Genomic DNA, 16,029 nt, shown 5'->3' with positions numbered 1-16,029 from the left:
CAAATCCAAGGCTGAAGAAAGCTAGAGAATGAAATAGAAAAACCCCATGATCAAGTTTGCTGATAAAAGAAACCGCCTCCAGCCAGTGAGCAGCACCGCCCACAGCCTGGCTTCTGGCATGCCAGGCTGGGCAGAGGCTCAGGTGGCTAATGACAGTCCAGCACAGTGAGTGCACCCATCAGGTACGAGCATAACAGGATGTTGTCCCATCCCACACACAGAGCAGCTCTATCTGAGCAAGCAGGAGACCATGCCAAAAACGTGGTCAGATGCAAACGCATCTCACACACCATATGCGGAGAGTCCTGGCACAGCCATGATAATCTCAGCTGTAATGGCTGTGTGTAGGCACCATGCAACCCTCCACTTTCTTGGGCTTGCTAGATGTCCCCTCTTCAGTGGGATTCGGGAGTTAAGATTTGGGAGTTAAGAGCCATGTCTCCTACCTGCTTACAGACAGTGCTCACAGGGTGTTTGTTGTGGTGTCCTTGTAGTAAGAAGGGTTCTACTCTAGATATCTCAATTATTAAGAAGGGAATAAGGTCCCACAATTTGTTCCACCTGAGCTGAATAAAAGCCATCCAAATGGCAGCATCTTCTCTCCCCTGCACAGGCTACACACTGCAGAGGGTGCACATAAAAGCACTGCAATTGCAGAAACAACTCCTACTAGACATTGCGATTCCTGATAATTACTCTTCCTAACCTCACCCTGCGCCCTACAGATGTTTGATGGCTGCTCAGCAAAGCTAAGTCCTAGCTGTGCAGAACTCTTGGTATGAACGTGACTAAGATCAGCTTGTAGGTTCTGTCACTTACCATTCCCAAGATGCTTTCTCCTGAAGGGTGTCAAGATACAGGGTTGCAATGGCACGTATTTTGCCTAATTAAGCAAGTGAACAGTGCTATGTTGCTGGTTGACATTTAGAGCAGAGCAGAGAAAGACAGATTGGAGGAAGATGGTGCAACCTTGTTTATGTTGGCAGTGGATGGGGTTGCGAAAAAGCCCTAAGAGAAAGTAACAAACAAAGGGTGTGTCTTGAAAGGAGGCTGAGTTCAGAAACCTTTGCACAATGTGTACACAACACGTGCAAGAGCCAGGTGATTCAAAGCTGCCTTTCCTATGCTCTTGTGACCTAAATCCCCAACAAAGGGACTAGTATGTGCAAATATGACAAGAGCCTCCTGGCCTCTGGACCTGGTTTTCCAGGAAGAGCTCTTCCTTCTGGCCCTGTTGTATGGAATTACCCACTTACGTGCAGCATGGTACGTTTTTAGTGCTCTGTTTCAAGCCCCAGGGACTCTTTAAAGACCAGACTCAGGGGTAGTGGCCCAGTATTTTAATCTTTGTGTGGCTGTGTTTCTTCTAACATAAAGCTGATTTTTACGTTGCCTCTTGTAAATTGACCCCTGTATGAATACTTTAGATTCTTTCCATTTGTTTTTTTTTTTGCCAAAATAGGAAATAGCTTTTGTTTGCTTGGGGGAGCAGAGGGTTAGTACTCCATGCTAAGTGTGATGCTTTAAGAAGTCTTCTCTCGGCTCCAGGCTGCTAAAACAGAACAGCAAGCAGACTCAGCAGTACCTGTTGTTTACAGGGAAAAAGTACTTTGCAGCTTCTTTTGGAACTCCAGGAACTAAGTGCAGGTGTTCCTCAGTCCTACATTTCAACCCACAATATTAGTTACTCTTCCACCTGCTGTGGGAGCTCCTCCATAGCACAGTGCTGTCACTTTACAGAAAAAGTTTCTGAGCTCATGATATTTCCTGGGGCGAGTGTTTATGAAATGGCCATGAGTGTTTTAATCCCTTTGGGGACCTCTGCAGAGGTCAGTCACAGCTTTCTACCATTATGGACAGCCTTTCTCCCCATCTTGGTTGGCCAGACAAGATCGCACAGTGATACTGACTCAGCACTACAAAGAGGAGTTGTATCATGAGGCACTGATGAGGTGAGATGATGCAGTGATGTCATGAGGGTGGAATCTGCATATCCTGCTGGGATAAACAAATGCCAAGCTGAGCTCCTCCATTGTCTCCTGCATTCTTAGATCTTTTCACTGTCTTGTTTGTGATTCAGCCTTTTGAGGCACCTGGTATTTGTCTGTTTTTCCCCACCACTGAATCATGTTCTCATTTGCATATTATTCCTTGCCTGAATTTCCCCAATCAGTGTCTGGACAGGTATCATTGCTTTGGAAGGAAGACAGGTGAAAAAGCACATTTTTACTCAGGAGGATCTCAGAAGCTTTTCTAAGAGGCAGAAAGTATGCTCTCTTCTTTGAATAACATACAGATTATCTAAAATCACACCATGGCATGGGCAGAAATAGGAACACAGTGTGTAGGAAACACAATATTCAGGTAGGGCAGCCAACGCAGTGCTTGACTCTGTCTTAGTGTCTATAAATCAGCTGTCTTTCAGGCAGAACAGCACAAATAAGGTCTCCAGAAAACACTCAAATACAGTGAAAGAATAAACTTTATGAATCAGCTCAGTGTGCACTGAAGACAGTGAGGAGGAAGACAGAAGGACATTAACATGGGAAGAGTAATTTATTAAAATGCAGCAATCGTGAGAAAGAGTAGGAACTATTGATTTTGGACATCATGTGCAACAACTGCTAGACAGGGGACTTTTCTTCTCTCCTGGAGAATGACCTCCGCTCCTACTTTAGCTGTTCTGGTTTATATCTATATGTTGTAGCTCCAAACCCTCAGAGCTGTATTCTTCTGCAATATTTTTAAGTAACGCATTTCTTTTAACAGCTTGCCTACATGGACTGTGTGCAGTTCTTTGGGGACAAGACCATTTTTCAAAGTTAGTACTGCAGAGACAATAAAAAAGAGTTAAAACAGATTAGAGTTTTGACTCTTACTATATATCAGGGAAATCATACTGGAAACCTCAGACAGATGCACAGTAAAAAGGCTAAGCATGCTGCTTCTGTGATGTATTTGCCTGAAATTGCTAGAAGACTCATATAACTTTTCGCTGTTTGCACTTCAGAAACAGATTGCTTCACTTCTTGATCCAAAGTTTGAGCTGTTCATGCTTGAAAAACTGCAAAGCAAGGGGCATTGGCTGATAAAAATGTAATTGTGCTTTTTGTGTGTGTGTGTGCTGCTGCTTTTTTTTTTTTTTTTTAATGTATTTTGACAGCACGTAAATCATCATAGCTTTCCAGGTAGTTATAGTGGTAGAGCTCTGCTCCCAAGATTTTAAGGCAAAGTCTTGCAATATGAGGACTGAACATCAACTGAGCCATGGTAACTATCACTGTCAGCTTAGCTGACAATAAAAGGAGGAACTAGATGATCTTAAGGTCCTTTCCAACCCTAACTGTTCTATGATTCTACGATTCTGTAAGGTTAAACTTAATTGCATAGACTGCAGGCCTATGTACCTCAAAGTCACACTGGTTTTGTTTATTGCAGGCTAAGAGGGAACACACGGAGAATTACCACAGCTCAGCTGATATATGGTAAATTATTAAGCTTGTAAGTCTTGAGTCCCTATTTTCTGATTTAGATCTGACACAGGAAATGGAAGACAATAATTAATGAGTGGAAGAGGAGTTATGGCTTTACAATAGAGAGAGATGGTAAGATAACCTTATTACATATTTCACTCGATCTTTTACCAAACAGATGATAGACTCATTATAAAGGGTGCACAGAACAAAAGGAACATTGACATTTAAAGAGATCCTGCTCCGGAAAGCAGCCACAGGATTGGCATGATGGGTTTCCGTGACTTTTGTGTTTGGTTTTGGGATGAAGGAATAGCTTTGTGCCTATTACACCTGCAAACTGTTGCAATGTGGGAGTTACACTCATTTTGAGTCTGATGAGATTTTGGACTTGAAGTACATTTCAGTTTCTTTCCTCCCTCTCTTCCCCTCTTCCCCCTTTTATTTTAAACATTTTATCCATGAAGGCCAGGTAGCAGCCAGCTTTTCCTCCTTTGTTTTCCTTGTTTTGTTTTTCTCATTTGTTCACAGGGTAGGGCTGCTTTTCCTGCTATATTGTTGCTGCTTCAGAGCTGCCTACACACTTGTATCAGCTTGTATCAGCTTAGTTCATCCATTGTGAACTTTTGTATTTGATACTCTTTATCAGCTATAGAATGTCTCATTCTTGTTCATTTAAAACACTTCTAACCAAACAGAACTAACAAGACAGCTCTATTGATACTTAAGTAAAAAAGTCTGCATAGCCTTGTGGCCTGATTTAGTTAAAACTTCTTAAAGCTGCACTGTTTTATATTACTGCATTCAGTGTGTTGGAAATACCATGCCGGGCTTCTACAACCTGTTGTCGCTATCCTTAGTGAGATATAGTAAGAGCCTTTGCTTTCAGTGAGGCTAGAAAATAAGAATTTAAATGCTTGCAAGCTTGAAATATGTAATTGCACTGGTGAAATCAAAGCAGCAACAATAATGAGTAAGTACCTTGGGCGAGATGACCACATCTTGGTCAGCATCACATCTCTGAACATGTTTCCTCACATCTCCCTGGTAGAACATCCTTGGCAGTGTCCACAGCTCCCAAGATGTCTTTTGCAACAGTGGGTGCTGCCTGGGTGCATTTGGGATCGCTTGGAACTTGATGAATTTAAAGCTAGCTTAATTCTCCTATAAAAAGCTGTAGGTAACACCCAAACAAAAGGCTGCTCTTCCTGAAATTACGTTTCTCAGAATTTGGGTTCTGAAAGGAAATTGCAACTTTCCGGTTTGATTCAGGAAAACATGAAATGTCAGATCTTTCTGGGGAACAGAGATTTCAGCACTCATTCAGCTCAGCCAGCAGGTGAGGAGAAGCTTAACAGTAGCACATGGAGTTAGTGACCACCGCAGTAATCCCTTGAGCAAAGAGTGCATGAGGCTGGAAAGCTCTGGAAGGGAAGTCAGAATGACCCTAGCAGAAAACCTTTCCTAAAGGAAACGACATCTGTTCGATCTGGCATGCAGGACTGTTCTCAGGAGGAGCGAGATGCAAAGTTCAAGGGAACTGCCTGCAAAGACACACCGTGGCTGCACTGGGCTTATATAACGCGCCTTAGCGCAAGGAAGCTCTTTGTTCTATTTACAAATCCCTGTATTACTGACAAGGAAACTTCAGTGGCTGCCTTCCAAAGGCAACAATGAAGAAAGAAGGAAAGGAAGACAGGAGGAAAGAGGAAAGAAAGAAAGAAAGAAAGAAAGGTTTTCCTTTGTCTTGCAGCTTCCATAAATCCCCTCCTATTCTGAAACGTGATTTTTTAAAATCCCACCCCCCTACCCCCCCCATGTGTAATCCCATTGCAGGTTTTACAAGTATAATTACAGAGCAATCAAACGTGTGAGCAATTGCTAAGAGCGTGCCAAGGAAGGCTGAGCCTCTTTGGAAACTCCACAGGTGCTGGTTACAACTTTGAAAGACCAAGGTTACTGTGTCTGAAGAACATTGTTTCAGCCACCAAGAGGTCAAATACCGGAGAACATTCTTGGATATTAGGAACAAGTCCAGAGAAGGGCCATGAGGATGATCAGGGGACTGGAGCACCTCCCATATGAAGACAGGCTGAGAAAGTTGGGGCTGTTCAGCCTGGAGAAGAGAAGGCTGCGTGGAGACCTCATAGCAGCCTCCCAGTATCTGAAGGGGGCCTATAGGGATGCTGGGGAGGGACTCTTCATTAGAGACTGTAGTGATAGGACAAGGGGTAAAGGGTTAAAACTTAAACAGGGGAAGTTTAGATTGGATATAAGGAGAAATTCTTTACTGTGAGGGTGGTGAGGCAGTGGAATAGGTTGCCCAGGGAGGTTGTGAATGCTCCATCCCTGGCAGTGTTCAAGGCCAGGTTGGACGAGGCCTTGGGTCATATGATTTATCGTAAGGTGTCCCTGCCCACAGCAGGGGGGTTGGAACTTGATGATCTTAAAGTCCTTTCCAACCCTAACTATTCTATGATTCTATGATTAACGTGAGATTTAAGTCAGACTTGTTCCTCAAAAGCAACCTTATGAACCAGTTTTTTCCAATACAAAGGCCCCAAACCCTGAGAAAGCTCAGGGTGAGATTGGAACACCAAGGGAGATGTTAGGTCATAAAATCATTAATAATGCAGAGAAAATGAATAGGGAATGATTAATCGTTGTTTGCTATAGCATGAGAACACTGATTTTAATTAAAAAAAAAAATCTCAATCATTTTTCTGAAACAAGCTCTTATTAAAGAGATCTGAGTAAGCCAGTTTCTGGGACTCTACCACTCAGTTTTCTCTGCTCCTTAGTAAATATTTAGAGTGAATGGTGCAGAGCTGTAATGTCCTCCGGCAATTAACCCTTGGTACCTGTTACTAAATCCATTCTGTATATTTACTGGCGAATGATTTGAACGTAGACTAAAGTCAAGCAGCAGTTCTTATGCTGTTCTTCCTACTCCATGAAAAATTTATTCCGTGGGATCCGCTTCTTCATCTTTAGCTATTAACAATTCCCATTTAATTTCCTAGGTATCTTGGGGGAAAAGGCATTCATTGGGTAAAAGGGCATCACAAAGAACTACAAGGTAGGGATAGCCCTTCTGAGTCTTGTTCAAGCTCCATTTCAGACACGAGGAGTCCTTTATCTCGGCGCTCTATCTAGGAAAATATTTACTCATTATAACGATCTAATCACAGGAAGGGGTCAGGGCCCTATTTTTCTCTTTAGCTTGCCTGTCTCATCATGGGGTGAGGCTTGATGCAGGGTGTGTACCAGTCCCAGATCCTTGTGCAGAGCTTGCAGTTGGTGTTCATCACCAACAGTGCCAACTGGTGCAATACTCTGGTTGGCCATGGCAGAGTTATGGTACTCTCAAACGGTTCCTTTTGATATTTATTTCCTCTGTCAGTGTCTTGCTACCCTGGATGCCGAATGGCCACCTCATCTAAGCATCTCTGTCTGAGTAGCTTGTTGTTCCTACTTGAAGGCAAAGAATGCATAAAAGGTCTTACTTGGAAGGCACTAGAACCAGTCTGTTTAGGACAGAGGCAGAGCACGAGAGTGCCTATGTAAGTTTTGGACATTCAGAAAGTTGAGCTGGCTGGTTCTGCTATGTTCCCACAAGTGAAGGTGCAAGCTGATCTCCGATTGTAATAAGATAGGGTGGGAATGGTTATATTCTTAGGTTGCTTGTTGCCTTAAACCCTTCTTCTCTGTAATGCTAAATAAAACAAATTCTTTAAGGATATAGGTCATTATCTCTGGTCAGCTGCCCAAAGGGAGGGAGCAGAGGGTGGCAAACAGCTGACGCATGGGTGTAGTCAGCTTTTGATTGAACAGTGGAGAAAAGTGACATTTTTTCAGCCTGTGCTTGGGAAGGGTAAGATGTTGAAGCTGTGAGATGGGCCTCCAGAAGTTCTGCAAATGCTGAAGCTGCGGCTGAAACATAGGCTATTTAATGCAAATAACAACTGAAATTATTTTCTTTTTAACCCTGTGGTAGGTGTGGGCCTGGAAAATACAGGTGACACCAAACTGTCACCTTCCCTGAAGTTTTGAAGCCAGTAGAACTTTTCTAAAAGCTCTGTGAAGAACAGGTATTTCTAAGCATATTGCTTCATGCTCACAAGCCTAGTCCAGGCTGCCAGCCCTTGTTTGGCACTCCTGCAGCTGCAGTGGCTGAGGTGGGTGTACAGCATCAAATTGTAGTAGACATGACCTGCAAGAGGGAAAAGGATACATGTAGATGACTCTGACATCTTATGCACTTGCCAAGGCACCAATGAGATCCTAAGGATTTTCCAGTGCATCCATCTCGTAACAGCTGTGCACAAACTCAATGTTCTTGGGTTATTATGCTGAAGAGAGGGGAAATGGTACTCCCAGTGCACATTTACTCTCAAGTTGCCCGCTAGATTAGAGGCAAGCAATTTGGAAGAGATCTATGAGCAATCTGGTTTAGCTCTCTTCAGACATTCCTCTCCAGCCGCAAGCAGCTCATGAGCAGTTTGAGCCTAGCGACAGTGCCAGAGATCTGTCACCTCACTGACAGCAGGGCTGGGCTGGCTCCTTGGTGATCCAAATTCTTGATGGTGTGAGGAAATGTACATGTGGGGATGGCTGAGCCCAGGGCTGCTGGGATGCCCCGCATTGCCTCTGCTTCCCTCAGAGGAATGGAACAGATGGAACAGCCCACGGACAGAGGTTGTTCAGCCTGAGAAGAGAAGGCTCTGGGGACACCTTAGAACAGCCTTCCAATACCTTAAGGGGGCCTGCAAGAAATCTGGAGAAGTTTTTACAAGGGCATGTAGTGATAGAATAAGGGGACCTTAAGCTTAAGGTCTTTCAGCCTTAAGCTTAAAGACAGTAAATTTAGATTAGATATTAGGAAAAAATTCTTTACTATGATGGGGGTGAGACGCTGGCACAGGCTGCCCTGAGAAGTTGTGGCTGCCCCATCCCTGGCAGTGTTCAAGGCCAGGTTGGACTGAGCTTGGAGCAACCTGGTCTAGTGGAAGGTGTCCCTGCACATGGCAGAGGGGATGGAACTGGATGATCATTAAGGTGCCTTCCAACCCAAACCATTCTATGATTATATGAAACACATGGGTTATAATGGGCCTATAAAAATTCTTGACTCAGTCTATACTTACATGCTATAAGATATACAGAGCTGTTAGGGTAAGCTAATGGAGGTAGCTTTATCCAAGTGTTTTCTTCCAGAGGCTGGGATGGAATGTTGTCTCTTTTTATAAATGGTGTATGGAGGCACAAAGCTCCAGAGTCACTGGGGAGGAACATGTTGGGTAAATGTTTCTCATTAGAAAATGTTTATTTGTCAGACATGATTCCTTTCATGTTGTGTGTGTGGGAGTGTATCCACTTCAGCAAGACACTCTAGGAAATATTTTCTTGGAATCAGCATGGAATTTCTGGCAAAAATGGTTTGCTACCATGGCATGGTCATTCCTGGAGTGGCTGGGAGACTGCAGGTCAGGTCTTGAAGCTGAGGCTAGCAAGATGGGGAATTAAAGAAGGCAGAATGGTGCCCTGATCCTCAGTCGGTTCTGGCACTGTGATTTGTTTTTCATTGTGTGCTTTCTGTCCTTTATTACAAGGCAGAAAAATGCTCAAAAAATGTTGAGAAGTCCTGTTTTTGTCACAATAGAGGTGGGAAAGATTCCAGGCTCTCCAAGATATTGGCAAATGGTGGAAGCTGTTTCCAGCTTAGCTCAATCTGCAACTTTCCCAAGGTCCCACATCTGCTCTGTTGCAGAGCAGCAGACTTAACCCTGGTTTCCTACAAAGAAAATGATGATACACAGACAGCCTAATCACATGGTAGAGAATGGGCAAAGCTGGCAGCCAAGAGCTGGACACACAGCAGCCATGTCCTCTCCTTTTGTCTGTATTGTCCTCTCTTTACAAGCTGGTCTGTCAGATTGGTCATAACCATCAATTATTGCTCCTGTACAATCTTAAACTCCTGCTTCTTTAAGGCTTTCAACTTTTTAGGACCTCTGTAGGAGATGGCTAGGGATTTTGAAGCACTGCATGGAGGACACCTCCTGAGCCAGCAAATCCAGACCTTTGCTCTTGCATAGGGCACTATAACATGGTATGGGATTTGGGTCTACCTAGCTCTCCTAGAACATCCACCTCAAGTTGTGTTTGATTTTGTTGGCTCTTCTCTCAAGTCTGTTCTGTAGCTCTTCCCTCAAGTCTACTCAGGGAAATAGAGCTCAATTTTGTTCAGATGAAAGCTATCAAGAGAAAGAGTGCAATACCTCTGAGCAGGGAGGCCAGGTCACTGGCTTATTTCACAACTAACCCTTGGTCTTTTTTTTCACTGCAGCTAAGATCGTTTTTCATCCAGAACAGCTCCTCAAATTTTAATCTTAGCTTCTTTTGCCCCCTCCCCTTCCCCCATGTCCCCTCTTTGTGGTTTTGGGGGGTTTTTGGTTTTGTTTTTGTGGGGGGTTTTTTGGTTTGTTTGTTTGTTGTTTTTTTTTTGTTTGTTTGCTTGTTTATTTGTGTGGGTTTTGCTTGGGTTTTTGTTTGGTTCGGTTTATTGTTTGTTTGTTTTTATTTTTTTTCCTCTGGTGTGTGAATTATTTCTCTCATATTTTGCCAGGGGGAATCTAAATTTCTCTTCTTCTCCCTTCCTAATATTTTGGATTTCTGTAGGTGTCTCTGTACTACACCCATCTTCCCTGATTGAAGGAGTTACGTGCGAAATTCACAGTTGGCATTTCTAGCTTGTAGAGACTATATTTATGTGGCTTTACACATTTTTACGTGCTGTAACTCTATTTACTTGAGAAGAAGAGCCCACAAGATTGATGAGTGAAGCAACATATTTAAAATACACATCTTGTAAATGTGTTAATGACTATATAGGCTATAGGTCCCTGTGGAAATAAGAAAAGGCATTAATTTAATAAACAATGGAGCACATCCAGTTTTTCTTCCTACCTAAGTTATTTCCAGCACATTCACTAAAATGCTACCAGATTCAATAATATTTATCTCTTTCTTGGCTTCTTACATACATAGCTTTCTTCCTTGACAACAAGTCCAAGATTTTTTGGAGCCAAAGCAGGAATGATGATGTGTTTTTGTTGTTGTTGTTCTTCTAACCAGCTGTCTCTGCTCATCTTGCTGTCACTAGGAGAAGACATCTGCTTAGTACATTCAATATTTTTGCTTTGATTCTCAACAGGGAGGTCAGAGCCTATGCAAAAATATCCCCCAAAATATTTGTTACCACAAATCTTTCTTTTAATACTGGGGTACTTCTTCATTTATTCAGTGTAAACTCTGTGAAGAATTTGACCAATTCCCTTCCTGTAAAACAGGGCAGTCATAATTTCAGTGCTAAAATCTGGACAGGAGACATTTACTATTAGAGAGATACCATACAAGATACCAGATGGTGTAAAATACAAAGTCTGGTGACTTCTGCTTTCATTATATCACATCATTTTGATGAGATACTATAAACCCTACTTTTTTCCCTACTAAGCTAAGACACAGAAAGTGAAGATTCTGAACAAAATTATCAACTTCTTTACCAATTCCATGTGCTAATTTCATCAAAATTGACTAGAAAAACGGACTAGTGCTAGTTATGGCTTGCCTGTGGCCACAGAGCTCTAGGCAGTTCCTTCTTCTAGACACTAGCAACCGTTCTTCCTCATTAACCAAAAATCCAGTCTAGCGAAACACTTCAATCCTTAATTCCACCCCTGTTCAACAGAACACTTAAACCTAAGCTAAAATCTCTCTGGGCTCAAACTGGATTTAAAATTAAACTGGACTCAAAATTAAGTAAGCTACACTGGCACATTGCTCAACTGCACTTCTTAGCATTGGGATTTAGTAGTTTTACAGAGCTTTGCCGTTCCTTCTAAGTGTAGCACAGGCAGCTACAGCATGGATGGTGGACCAAGCAGAACAGGGAGCAGAGCCTGAAATGGGTGCAAGGAGGTTTATACTTCCCTGAGCTACCCAAAGTGTACCCTGTCGAACAGTGAAATGATACAGAATTAGATAGGACTGATCACCAGGTAAAACTGAGCATCTGGTGAACCACATGCAACTTCAAGATGTGCGCAGAGAAACAGGGTTTGATGGCAGTCACTATCTCCAATATACTTGTAGAAAGTTGGGGAGTTGTTGGAAATTGTATTTCTTAACAGTGAAGCCTCTCTCGGGATTCTGGCCCAGACTCCATCACTGTCAGTGATGTGGATTTAGTAATGCCTGGCCAGTATGTGCCTTGCATTCCTGTCTGGATGCAAACATACCTGCAAAATGGGGAATGACAAAGCTTGGCCCACTGCTGTTCCTAGATTCCTTCCACCAGGCAGCAAGCACGTTTGTATCTCTAAATCAGAAACATGCACTCAGATTGGAAATGAATTCAGACTTGCAGGTTGAGTCTTTTCTCTCCTGTCTGCCTAGTATCCATGCTGGTGTTTCCTCATTCCTTCCCCAGTGCCACAGGAATGCTACTGCTCTGAGCTCAGACTTTCTTGTGCTTCCAAGAATACCCTCTGGAGACTTAAGGGTCAAGTGTGCCACTGCAGCATGTGTCTTGATGGAAATGTGTGTCTTTATGGCAAGGTGGGTGAAAAGTGCTGTTTTGGGGCAGAGGATTCTCCAGCCAATTTAAGGCTAATTCCAGCCGATCTTTGTCTGAAAATTAGGTGGCAACTGTTCCAGGAACACGTGCTTAGTGTGTTTTCCAGCTTCTCTGGCTTTTACCCACAGAAGGATTAGTTCACCAGGTGGGCGACTTTCCTGTTGTTCTGGAATTGAGGGAATACGTCAGATCCCCACAACTTCATCTGATTAAGAGTTGAATTTCAGCAAAAATGACTTGGGTTTAGAGATAAAGTTTTTCTAACTGTGAAGCTCTGGAATGGATTCTCTAGATATCCTTATGAGAAGGGTAAGTTAAACTCTGTCAGGTATGGTTTAGGCAATGCTGTTCCTGCTTTACAACCTGAGGGATGGATTTCCATAGTTTACCAAGGCCTTTTCCCATTCTGGTTTTATTTTAGTGACTTTTGCATCTGAAATCTCACTGAAAAGCAAGGTTTCACCTGCTGACTTCTGGAAACTTTTTAAGAACTGAGTTGCATACAGTCTGATGGGAGGTCATGATGTGTCATTCCCCATGCCAGACCTTGCACTGTGGGTTTACAGGGACTCCTCCACATGCAAGGAGGTGAGCTGACCAGTCTAAAGTCGTACAACAGAGGAAAAGTAGGAACAGAAGCCAGGTTTCCAGGGTTCTAGTCATGCACTTTAACCACTAAAAAACTTAATTTCCTTGAATTAATATTGGCCCAGGCTGACTCTTGTGTTACTGCCTCCTGAGTGGCCTATGCAATGTCAGGCATTCCAGTCTTTTGCTGTTTAATTCATTTTGCTGCTATGGTGCAGGGTGCGGTAGGTATTATTGAAGGAATGATTGCACGTTGCCAGTATTTTTGATTCTTTCCAGGCAAAGAACAGATTTTCACAGCCAGCCTCAACACTTTGACTTTCTACTTCCATTTCCAAAGTGTATGATATTGGTCATGATAGGAAACTGAAAAAAGCCCCTAGAAAATTCACACTGGGTTTGACAAGGCAGTGACGATTCTGGGCAGCACGTTACAAGGGTAATGGGCTGCAAATCAAACTTCTTCTGCTGTGCTGCAGAGGATTAGTCACAGTTCATCCACCTGTAAAATGGAGGTAGCAGTAGTTACTATCTCACACTCTGGAGGCTCAAAGCTTGAAACTTTTGGGATCATTTGAAGGAGGCTGTTGTAGATGTCAGAGCATTCTCTCTTCTGCTAACATGACTGGAAAATTGCACAAGCTTGATGGATAAAGAAGCAATAATTGTTGGCCATGGGACAAGGAAAATATTTGACCACCGGTTTTCTCTGAAATACTAAATGGAGAAAACTTGTCTCTCATCTTGGGCCAAGCAGTTTCTTTCAGTTTTAGATTCTTCCCCTAGATACCAGTTGACACACACAGGGGCTGTTGCAGATTTGAAAGAAAGACTGAACAGAGAAGAAGAAATCCCAGGCAACAATCCCTCTGTAAATCTGCTTCTCCAGAGCATTACACATCTGGGCTCTTTGGAGTGCTCCCCACACTGAGGATGACAGACATGAGTACCAGGAAGTCCCTCATGATGACCACCTGCCTCCTGTGGCTGAAAATACCATCCTGAGCTGTCTGTCCTTTAAGCAGATGAACAAGGAACCCAACTTTGCAGCCTGGTGGTCGAAATGCTGAGCTCCTCAGGGAGGAAATACATGAACTGTAGGCTCTCCGGGGAGGGAACTGAACCCAGGTTTACAGGGCCTCAGGCAAAGGCTTTGGCTGCTCAGCTGCTGCTACAGTTTCATCCACCAGTGCTTTAGAAAGCAGTCATGCCCGTGTCTTTCACAACAGGCCATGTTCACAGAATGCTATTGGCACTCTAGGTACACCTACGGTATGGGGCCCTGGTGACTCATGCACTATTCTGCTTCGGTTTTGGATCTCAGCAGGGTTTAAACACAGGGTAGGCGGCTATGACAAGGCTAGGGTATTTCTAGTCATAGTCATAATGCTTAGAAAACGTCTGTGGCTGTGACTGACAGGCTCATGCAGATTCAGCTGCGGTGCTTCTATGATAGCATCTGGCCCCAGCAGCCCTCTCCATCCCTCAGGAGGGGTGAATTTAGCACCCCCGGTACAAAGGCCCAATGCAGGACACCAAATCAACCACAAACGGGGGACTTACACTGGGGACTGAATTTGGGATATGTCACGCCTCCCCTGCTGTGGGGCCTCCTGGGGAAGGAGTGGCATCTCCTAGGGTCTCCAGTTAACCAGAGCTCCCGGGAAAATGTGTGAGTGCACTTGCTTGTTTTAGACACTTTGGCAGCCAGGCAAAAGGGTAGGGAGGCAAGATCACAACTCCGTACTCCAGATTCTAGTCTTTTAGGCACTTAATGTCCTTTTTTTGGTCCTTACGGGCAAACTTTCCCTCCTGAGGCTGTCAAGCAGTGATCAGGGACATTAAAGCTGGTAATGGGATCAGATCGTAAATATCTCCTGAAAGTACACAGCAAAGTCCTTTATTGTCAAAATGAAATAGATTTGAAGTGCCTAAAATCTCATCCAAAAATCTCTTTCCAAATGAGTAAGGCTTGGCAGCTCTCCCCTGTGCCTGAATGCAACATAACCCTCCTGTCTTCCCCTTCAGGGCAAACGCAGATACCCAGCAGTTACTTGAAGGGTGATATTCAATTAGAAAAACAATACACTCAAACCCCAAATTATTTTAATAGCAGTCCTTATAAATGGCCACAAGGCAATCAAACAGAAAGGGATCAGAAAAGAGTTCCCTTCCCCCCCCCCCCCCCCCCCTTTAGTATGCTCGACAGGTTTAGCTTTGAATTTCTGAGTAGGCAACTGCTTTGTAACTCCGAGCACCTTTTACCTGTTCCCACATTTTAAGGCACCTCGGCTGGGGACGGACAGAGAATAAAGCTGCTTGGAAGAGAACCCAAAACGCCATAAGGAGCCCTGGACAAATCTTGTGTGAAAAGCCCAATACTGCAAGGCATGGTGCGGATTTCTGGGCCCAACACCCCCCGAAGTCCCCGGGTTTCAGGGCAGGAGGGTGATGCTTAAAGAGTCAGGGCTGCCTCCAGCACCGTCGCGTTCCCCCGAGGTACCGATAGCTACCGCCCCGCGCTGCGCGCACAGCGCAGCCCCCTCCCGTCTCGCGCCCCCCCCTGCCGTGGCCCCGGCCCCAACCCTTACATGGACAAATCTGCCTGCAGGGAAAGGCAGGAATTTGGGCCCTTGACGTCAGCCCCGGGCAGAGCGCGGCAGCCCGGCGGAGCGGCCGCTTTTTGTTTCGCGGCCGCCCAGCAGACCCCGGGGCTGCCGGCCCCCTCTTCCTCCACCCGACGGGCGGTAGGGGTCGAACGGGGCGCGGAGGGGCCGGAGGGAGGGACGAAGGAGGCGGGAGTGTTGCAGCCGGGGCGATGCGGAGGGGTACGGGAGGGGCTTCCTGGGGACCCGAGGGAGAGATGCGAGAAGGCGGAGCGCGGGAGGGGCCGGCCGGGGGGATGCCGGGTGTGCGGCAGGACGCTGGATGGGGGGACACGCGCATGGAGAGCAGGAGGGCCTCACGAGAGACGCAGCGGGGCAGCGCCGCACGGCGCGGAAGGGGCCGGCGGGCGGAAGGGGCCGGCGGCGGGGCCGAGGGGCGGGCGCGGCAGAGCTGTCCCAGGCTCGGCCGTGGCACCGCCCCCGGCCCCACCTCCCCCCGCCGCCTCCTCCCGCCGCCGCCGCCGCGCTCGCCTCCGCTGCCTCCTCCCCCCGAGGTATTGTTGCAGATAATAACTTGCCCCCTTCCTCTCTCCCCCCGGTTCCCCCCCCTCCCCCCGCTGAGGCAGCTGTGCAACAGCTGGAGCCCCCGGCCGGGACGGGAAGCTCTGCCGGCCGTCGGGGGGGGGGGGGGGGGGGATGCGCCTGGCTCCTCCCTCCGCCT

The 16,029-nt window shown here is 45.4% G+C and overlaps 1 long non-coding RNA gene across 1 annotated transcript; it reads left to right on the top strand.

The window, feature by feature from the left end:
• Nucleotides 1–3,411: 3,411 nt before the first annotated feature.
• On the top strand, nucleotides 3,412–15,239 carry LOC133268194 (uncharacterized). Its single transcript, XR_009742985.1, has 3 exons — nucleotides 3,412–3,605; nucleotides 11,934–12,095; nucleotides 14,986–15,239. It is a non-coding gene; the product is annotated as an uncharacterized LOC133268194 (long non-coding RNA).
• The last annotated feature ends 790 nt before the right edge of the window (nucleotides 15,240–16,029 follow it).

The sequence above is a fragment of the Pezoporus flaviventris genome, unplaced genomic scaffold (genome assembly GCF_033815535.1).
Source record: "Pezoporus flaviventris isolate CSIRO_AGI_PZ_B2104156 unplaced genomic scaffold, CSIRO_AGI_Pfla_v1 ptg000013l, whole genome shotgun sequence".
Lineage (NCBI taxonomy): Eukaryota > Metazoa > Chordata > Aves > Psittaciformes > Psittacidae > Pezoporus > Pezoporus flaviventris.
Note: the sequence above shows the minus strand (reverse complement) of the source record. Positions and strands in the feature narration are given on the sequence as shown.